At 45.4% G+C, this 8213-nt stretch overlaps 1 protein-coding gene across 2 annotated transcripts in view; it reads right to left on the reverse strand.

Annotated features, from left to right (window-relative positions):
- SLC41A2 (solute carrier family 41 member 2) overlaps positions 1–7665 on the reverse strand; it is a 93314-nt gene extending 85649 nt beyond the window's left edge. The window contains exon 1 of one of the 2 annotated variants that reach the window (XM_043542080.1): positions 7107–7665. The gene's annotated coding sequence lies outside the window, so the exon portion shown is untranslated. Of the gene's footprint in view, positions 1–5968; positions 6302–7106 lie in introns of those variants that run through there. The other variant, XM_037879914.2, reaches the window with a different exon arrangement.
- Between the last annotated feature and the right edge of the window lie 548 nt (positions 7666–8213).

The following is an 8213-nucleotide window of genomic DNA, read 5'->3' on the forward strand; positions in this document are numbered from 1 at the left end:
TAATAGTATCCAATTTGCAAATGAATTCCAATTCAGCAGTTTCTCGCTGGAGTCTGGATTTGAAGTTTTTTTGCTTTAAGATAGCGACCCTCATGTCTGTGATTGCGTGACCAGAGAGATTGAAGTGTTCTCCGACTGGTTTATGAATGTTATAATTCTTGACATCTGATTTGTGTCCATTTATTCTTTTACGTAGAGACTGTCCAGTTTGACCAATGTACATGGCAGAGGGGCATTGCTGGCACATGATGGCATATATCACATTGGTGGATGTGCAGGTGAACGAGCCTCTGATAGTGTGGCTGATGTTGTTAGGCCCTGTGATGGTGTCCCCTGAATAGATATGTGGGCACAGTTGGCAACGGGCTTTGTTGCAAGGATAGGTTCCTGGGCTAGTGGTTCTGTTGTGTGGTATGTGGTTGTTGGTGAGTATTCGCTTCAGGTTGGGGGGCTGTCTGTAGGCAAGGACTGGCCTTTCTCCCAAGATTTGTGAGAGTGTTGGGTCATCCTTCAGGATAGGTTGTAGATCCTTAATAATGCGTTGGAGGGGTTTTAGTTGGGGGCTGAAGGTGACGGCTAGTGGCGTTCTGTTATTTTCTTTGTTAGGTCTGTCCTGTAGTAGGTGACTTCTGGGAACTCTTCTGGCTCTATCAATCTGTTTCTTCACTTCCGCAGGTGGGTATTGTAGTTGTAAGAATGCTTGATAGAGATCTTGTAGGTGTTTGTCTCTGTCTGAGGGGTTGGAGCAAATGCGGTTGTATCGCAGAGCTTGGCTGTAGACGATGGATCGTGTGGTGTGGTCAGGGTGAAAGCTGGAGGCATGTAGGTAGGAATAGCGGTCAGTAGGTTTCCGGTATAGGGTGGTGTTGATGTGACCATCGTTTATTAGCACTGTAGTGTCCAGGAAGTGGATCTCTTGTGTGGACTGGACCAGGCTGAGGTTGATTGTGGGATGGAAATTGTTGAAATCATGGTGGAATTCCTCAAGGGCTTCTTTTCCATGGGTCCAGATGATGAAGATGTCATCAATATAGCGCAAGTAAAGTAGGGGCGTTAGGGGACGAGAGCTGAGGAAGCGTTGTTCTAAATCAGCCATAAAAATGTTGGCATACTGTGGGGCCATGCGGGTACCCATAGCAGTGCCGCTGATCTGAAGGTATACATTGTCCCCGAAATGGCTCTACTTGATGATCACTTTAGATAAGCTGTTGCCAGCAGGGGAGTGAGGTGGGAGGAAGTTTTGTTTCATGGTCTCTGTGTGTATATAATGTCTTCTGCAGTTTCCACGATATGCTATGCATCCGATGAAGTGAGCTGTAGCTCACGAAAGCTCATGCTCAAATAAACTGGTTAGTCTCTAAGGTGCCACAAGTACTCCTTTTCTTCTTATCTGTCAAGGGGTTCAAGCTACCCTTACCTCAAGTCTCTATTTGTGTCTTTTATTAATTGATGGTATTATTTAGCAGTTGTTTTTGTTAACATTTTATTTGCATATAATTAAAAAAGGTAGAGGAAGAGTTATAACAAGAGCTACAGGAATTAGTGGCTAGACCGATCCCTGCTATATGGCAGGGGTATTAACTTTTGTAAACGTCATGTGCCCAGGGGCAATGAACAAGATCAGACTTTTACAAACACTTCTGTAAGTTATACCTTTATTTTTGGTGATTTCTCAGACTACCAGGTCCCAAAGCAATGAAGTAATTGTACGTCATTATCAACACCTTAAAATATATCCAGAAGCTAACTGAAAGCCAGTGCTGCACCTACACCTTGCCAGAGAGCCTCCCATGTTAATTTTTCATACAGACCCCTATAGCTAGGAAGTTTATCCCTCTGTCTAGTTGGTGTGATCTGGTGATTTTTTTAAAACCTTGAAGAAATACAGAAGACATTTGGAAATCAAACTGCCATGTAATTTTAATTATTTTTAAATCTTTTTTTAAATGAGGGTCCACCAAATGGGGGCTCATAACATAAGAAACAATTGTAGATCCCATGGAATATAACACATTAAACACAAATATTTTTCAAACTCAAAGACTATGATAAATTAAAATACCAGTCCTTTTCAGTGTCTGGCTAATAAAAATTAAAAGATCACATATTCAATGATCTTCTGGACTTTTGTAGCCGTCACCACCTCTTCACAGCTCAGACAAACTCACTTATGCCAGAACCTGATACATTTTCATCTATCAGAAAGTGCCCAGACTACTTCATATTGGAAAGGAGGGAAACTTGCAGAGCCACTTTACAAACCAGTTCATAAGAATGCATCATATTGCCATATACTAACCTGCTGCTTTTAAAATATTTCTCTGACACAAAATAAAAGTGGAGATTTAGTGTAACTATGAGATTTGTGTTGACTCCGGCACTTAGAAGCAAGCCTTCCAATTTTCAGGAGGATAGTTTTTGGCAAATAAATGCAAAGGAGCAGATCTAATAATATAGCCTTGTAAATAGTATACAATGTTCTCCACAAGCCTTTCTGACTGCACTGTGTTTCAAGGAGTTCACACTTAGCATGCCTCTCGAAGGCATTTTACCAGTGTATGACCACCAAGGACAGATCCAGCCTTTAACTTTTCCATGCCTCAGTTTCCCATTGGTAAAATAAGAATATTAAACTTTTATCTGTATTACAGGTAATACATAAGGCATTAAGACCCCTATTCCTCAAAGTATTTTAACTTGTTCTGAAAGGGCTTTGATGAATCAGGGCCTAAATTACATTTTTTTTTTAACATTTTAAATTTAGAATCAGTCTCTCTTGAGCCATCGTTTAAAAAAAATCAAAGATGGATACAGGCCCAATTTTTTAAAATAAAGTTTACAGGTAATTTAAAAGTAATGGTCAGATCACAAAGTAAGTACTTTTGTACTACATGTTTGCATTACTCTTACAGTATATATCCTTTGAATGTGCTTTGTATCACAACTATAACTAACATACAAGAGGATAAACACAGTAATGTAAATATACCTATCTAAGAAACTCTACCACAGCAAACCACAAAATCTAGCCTAGGTAAGTGCATCTAAATATTACATATGGGAACCACAAAAGAAAAGTTTAATTTTAGTATTTTTGCCAAAGTATAAAGCTACCCTAAATTAGGATTTAATTTGCCAGTCTTGAAAAGGATCAGTTGGTTTGATGAGAATCAGGGTATGTTGTTTACTGTGTATTGTTTTCCATGTAGTAAACACTGGCCTCTTACATTTGGTAAGGACAGTTTCCCCCCTCTTCTGGCCTTCAAACAACCCCTCATCCTCACCAAGCTTATCATTAGAAGCAAGCTCTCCACAGGCCAGGACACACAAACTCAAAGAGGCATGAGATCCTGCCAGAACAACAGATGCAAAACATGCAGACATATCTCCACTGCTACAATGATCAATAACCCCAAGATCCAGGGGTCGTACACATGCCTATCCCAACATGCGGTGTACCTCATCCAGTGCATCACATGCCCCAGCAACAACTATGTGGGAGAAAACAGACAATCGCTACACTCTCAAATGAACTCACACAGAAAAATGACAGAAGACAAAAACTCCATATCGCTTGTTGGCGAACACTTCACAAAGTGATCACTCCATCTCTGACTTCTTTGTTCTGTCGTCAAAGGAAACCTCCATAATACCGTCAAAAGATGAGCCTGTGAACTTAAATTATTAACTTTGTGGAATACTAAACACAGACTTAACAGAGACTGGTTTTATGGATCGTTACAACAATTTGTAATACACCTTATTGTCTGCTAACCCTTAATTGCCCACTTCATTTTAAATGGTTTCCTACACCAGGAATTCTCAACCTTTTTCTTTCTGAGACCCCCCCCGTGCAACATGCTATAAAAACTCCTCAGCCCACCTGTGTGCCACAACAACTGGTTTCTGCATATAAAAGCCAGGGCTGGCATTGGGGAGTAGCAAGCAGGGCAATTGCCCAGAACCCCATGCAACAGAAGCCCCTGCGAAGCTACACTGCTCAGGCTTCAGGCTCAGGTGGCGGGGCTCAGGGCCCCGGGCTTCAGCCCCATGCAGTGGGGCTTCGGCTTTCTGCCTTGGGCCCCAGTGAGTCTAATGCCAGCTCTGCTTGGCAGACTGGACCCCCTAAACCTGCTTGCGGCCCTTCAGTGGGCCCAGACCCCTGGTTGAGAACCACTGCCCTACAGCATGTGTGACCCCTTGTGCTTAACAATTCATCCCACCTTGTATTTAACACAGACACATTGGTTAACTTTCCCAGACCTGAGGAAGAGCTTTGTATAGCTTGCAAGCTTTTCCCTTACACAAACAGAAGTTAGTTCAATAAAAGATATTATCTCACCTACCTTGTCTCTCACCTATTCTGGAACCCACCTGGCTACAACAACTCTGCATACAACCATATGGTCATTTCCACGGCTACAGACAAATATCATAAAAATTGTTTGATTTCATTATGAGATCAAAGCTAAGTTATAGCAAGTATAATATTAGAAAGTGAAAGTGATCCCGTTCATACACTAAGTAATGCAACAGTGCTTAAACTCACTGGGCCCATATTTTTGTAGGAGTCAGAAGATCAAGCAGATTGTATGCATGTATTTCTGTTTGTTTTGTGCTTTTGTATATATAGCAATCATACTAATGACTGGAAGGCTTGTAAATTGTTATGTGTCATGACCTGTCTATTGGGATGTTTACTGTAAGAGGACATTGGGTTAAATCAACAGGACTGTTGGAAAACGGACAGGAAGGTGAAAACAATGACTTTAAGTAAGACCCTCCCACCCCAACAAACACTTGAGGGTTGTTACAGGACAATGGAAGAGCAATTGAGGGAATAGGCTCAACTTCCCACTGAGTCTACCAACCTGGTTTTGGACTAGTGCAGCCAAAACGTCTGCAAACTGAGAGAACAAAGAACTTGGACTAGTTTTTAAAAGGCACACTCCTGCAAGCAGGGGGAAAGAGAGTTAAGGGAAACAGACTGACACCCAGAGCTCAGAGGTTTGGGGTGAGCAGGAAAGCAAGGCCAGCTTAGGGCATCTATGAGAATGGTAGGACTCTAGGTAAAGCAGACATGCAAACAGATTTTTTGTTGTTTCAGAATCCTTTCTCCTATGGCTTATTCCTACTATTAGTATTAAACAATACTTTGGTTTAAAACGAGTAGTACATGAGGGGAGGGGATGGTGGATAAGGGGAGGAGGCTGTGTTGGGTAGATGGGCAGTGGATGTGGGGAACAAGGTGGAGTAGACGGTGGAGGATATGGGAGAGTGGGGAGTAGACAGGCTGTGTGGGGAAGGGGACGCTGTGGGGTAGATAGGTGGTAGATGGGGGAGGGGCTAACAGAGGGGTGGTGGATGGGGGAGGGACTATGGGGGAGTAGATGAGCCATGGATGGGGAGAGGGTATGGGGGGGGGAAGTAGATGGGTGGTGGATGGGGCGGCAGATGAGCAGCGGCTGGGCGAGGCAGCTGTGGGAGGAGTAGATGAGCAGTGGATGGGGGAGGGGCGGTGGGGGGAGACTGGGGAGTTGAGGGGCGGTGGGGGGAGTAGATGAGCGGCGCATGAGGAGGGGCGGTGGGGGAAGTAAATGGGCAGCCGACGGGGGAGGAGGCGGTGTGGGAAGGGGAGCAGATGAGCGGTGGATGGGGAGAGGGTTGGGGGGGAGACTGGGGAGTTGAGGGGCGGTGGGGAAGTAGATGGGCAGCGGTGGGTGGAGTAGATGAGTGACGGATGAGGAGGGGCGGTGGGGGAAGTAGATGGGGGGCGGGGGGGGGAGCAGATGGGGGTCTGGGGCGCTGTGTTATTCTTCTCAATCACTTATTTAGAAACTTTCCTGCTCGGAGCATCCTCCCCGGGCCCCGATCCCGGCAGCGCCTCCCTCCCCGCGGCGGGTCCCGGGCATCTCCTGCCCGTGCTCGGCTCCGTTCCTGCCCCTCAGGGACCCTGCCCCCCCCTTACCTGGGCGATGGTGGCGCCGGCAGCCCGCCGCCCCTCGCCATGGCCGCTCGCCGCCCGGGACCGCTGCCCGCTCTTCGCACGGACCAGCCCGGCTGCAGCGCTGACAGCTCCCGTGCAGGGTGAGCGGCGGCGGCGCCCCCACTGAGCAGGCGCGGAGCCCGCGCGGAGGGGAGGGGAGGGGAGGGGAGGGGCAGCCCCTTGATGATGTGGCCGGTGATGTGAGCGCGCAGCAGCCGCTGCCTGACCTGCCGGTGAGCTCGGCTCGCGGGGAACCCCCAGCGGAAGGGGCTGAGCGCGAGGAGCCTTACGCCAACCGTCATCGCGGGCTCGAGGCACCCGCAGCCAGCCCGGGGGGCTATGTTGTACGCTGCGCGCATTAAGCACAGGGGAGGGGAACGCTCTGCTGTTCTCCCCAGCAGCCCCCTCCCCTCGGGCATAGGGGGCTGGAGAGGAGAGGCTGAGGGGGGCGATTACTTGGTCACGGCCGTATGGGGGGGGGGGCGTACGGGGTCACCTAATGACTGATGCCCCCAGCCCTAAGGGGGACGGGTTAGGGCTGGGGTGTGATACTCCCTACATCCCCCACAAACGGGGGGTGGGAGGGGGCAGTGAAACCCCCCACATTTCCCACAGACACACAAAGAGGGGATGGGGTGAGGCTAGGGAGAGCTTCCCTATGGGGAAGGGGCTGTACAAGAGGGGCAGTGATCCCACACGCACATACACCCAGAGATCCTAGTGGAAGGAATAGAGGAAGGTTAAGGAGGACTTTAACACACACACGCCAAATGGGGAAGGGCAGGATCAGAGTGATGACAATTTCCTTCCCCAGCACCCTGAAGAGCAGCAAAGGGAAAGCTACAGGCGCAGAGAAAGCCCCCACCCCAATTATCCCCTCAGGAAAACCGAATAGTTTTCTAGCAAGGTGACTTTTAAAAAAAAAAAAGTTTCCATTTGGTGCAGTCCTGCCTCCACACCACAATGAAAGATGCCCAATCAAGCCTGAAAATAATTTAAACCAGCCCAGTCTAGAAGTCACACATAATTACCATCCAGTTTGCAATTCAATGCTGTATTTAAAAAAAAAAACAAAAAAAAACAAAAAAAAAAACTCCAGAAAGTCTCTGGTTTGAATTACCTAGACTCCAGGAAGCATAATTTTAAATCCCAGCAGTTCTGGTTCAACTCTTCATCCCTTCCAGATAGATAAATGGAGTTCCAAGTTATTTACTGTGTGCACGTCTAGTGAGTGAGTTCATGAGGTACTGTGTGCTCTGAGGGAAAGTTAGAGATGAACTTGCTAAACCTTGCCCCACAGTTCGGCTTGCCAATGACACACTGGTCTCTTCCTGTTTTCGCATTTCCAATACTGATTTCACAAGTGCTGGTTTCTCATTGATTAAAAGTGGGTAGGTGGCCTTCTCTGTTTTGAGCAACCACACTATAGATTTGCAATGTATGAAAATCAAAAAAGGATGGAAAGCAGAGTAAGCACCAAATGTATTCCTGGCAATGCTTTTGCATTCACTTGTAAAAGCTTTATTGGCAACAAAACACAAGACTCAACAATTTTTACTTATTTGAGAATCTTGTACAGAATGCACTTGAACACTTTCTTTCTTTTAGCTTGATTGAAAATAATTTCATTAAGAAGTCAACTAATTTCATTAATTGGTTCAATGAAATAAAAAATGTATACTGCTGTCTGAAAACTTTTCTCTTTAGACGGGCTGATTTTTTTAATTGTCCTTGCCCAAGTACTCTGTGATATGCCCAGAAAGCTTTAATAATATAAGGTCCTGATCCTGTAAAGACTTACACATGGGCTTAACTTTACACACTCTGAGTAGCACACAATCTGAGTAGCCTCAATGTACTCATGCATGTAAAATTAAGCACATGCAGGTTCAGAGTCTAACTACGATACAGATGTGGATTATTTGTTAAAGTAGATATAGAGAGGTGAAGTTCAACTAATTTCTTTTGTGCTGATAAACATAAATATTAAATTTAAAATTACTAATTTTTACATTGTTAGTTTGTTTACATTTGTACAACACTTTGAAAACATGTGCTGTTATTTTCTAAAAGAGTACTTCCTACATTGATGCTATGTACTTCATAGCAATGGAGAAACCTGAAGTGGAAAAACTTTTTAAAAGAATCTATACATGAATTTAGTGATGATGAAATCTGTCAGGCTGACAACTCTGGAACCTGTTTTTCCCTCTCTAATCCACAGAAC

The sequence above is a fragment of the Chelonia mydas genome, chromosome 1, assembly GCF_015237465.2.
Source record: "Chelonia mydas isolate rCheMyd1 chromosome 1, rCheMyd1.pri.v2, whole genome shotgun sequence".
Classification (NCBI taxonomy): domain Eukaryota; kingdom Metazoa; phylum Chordata; order Testudines; family Cheloniidae; genus Chelonia; species Chelonia mydas.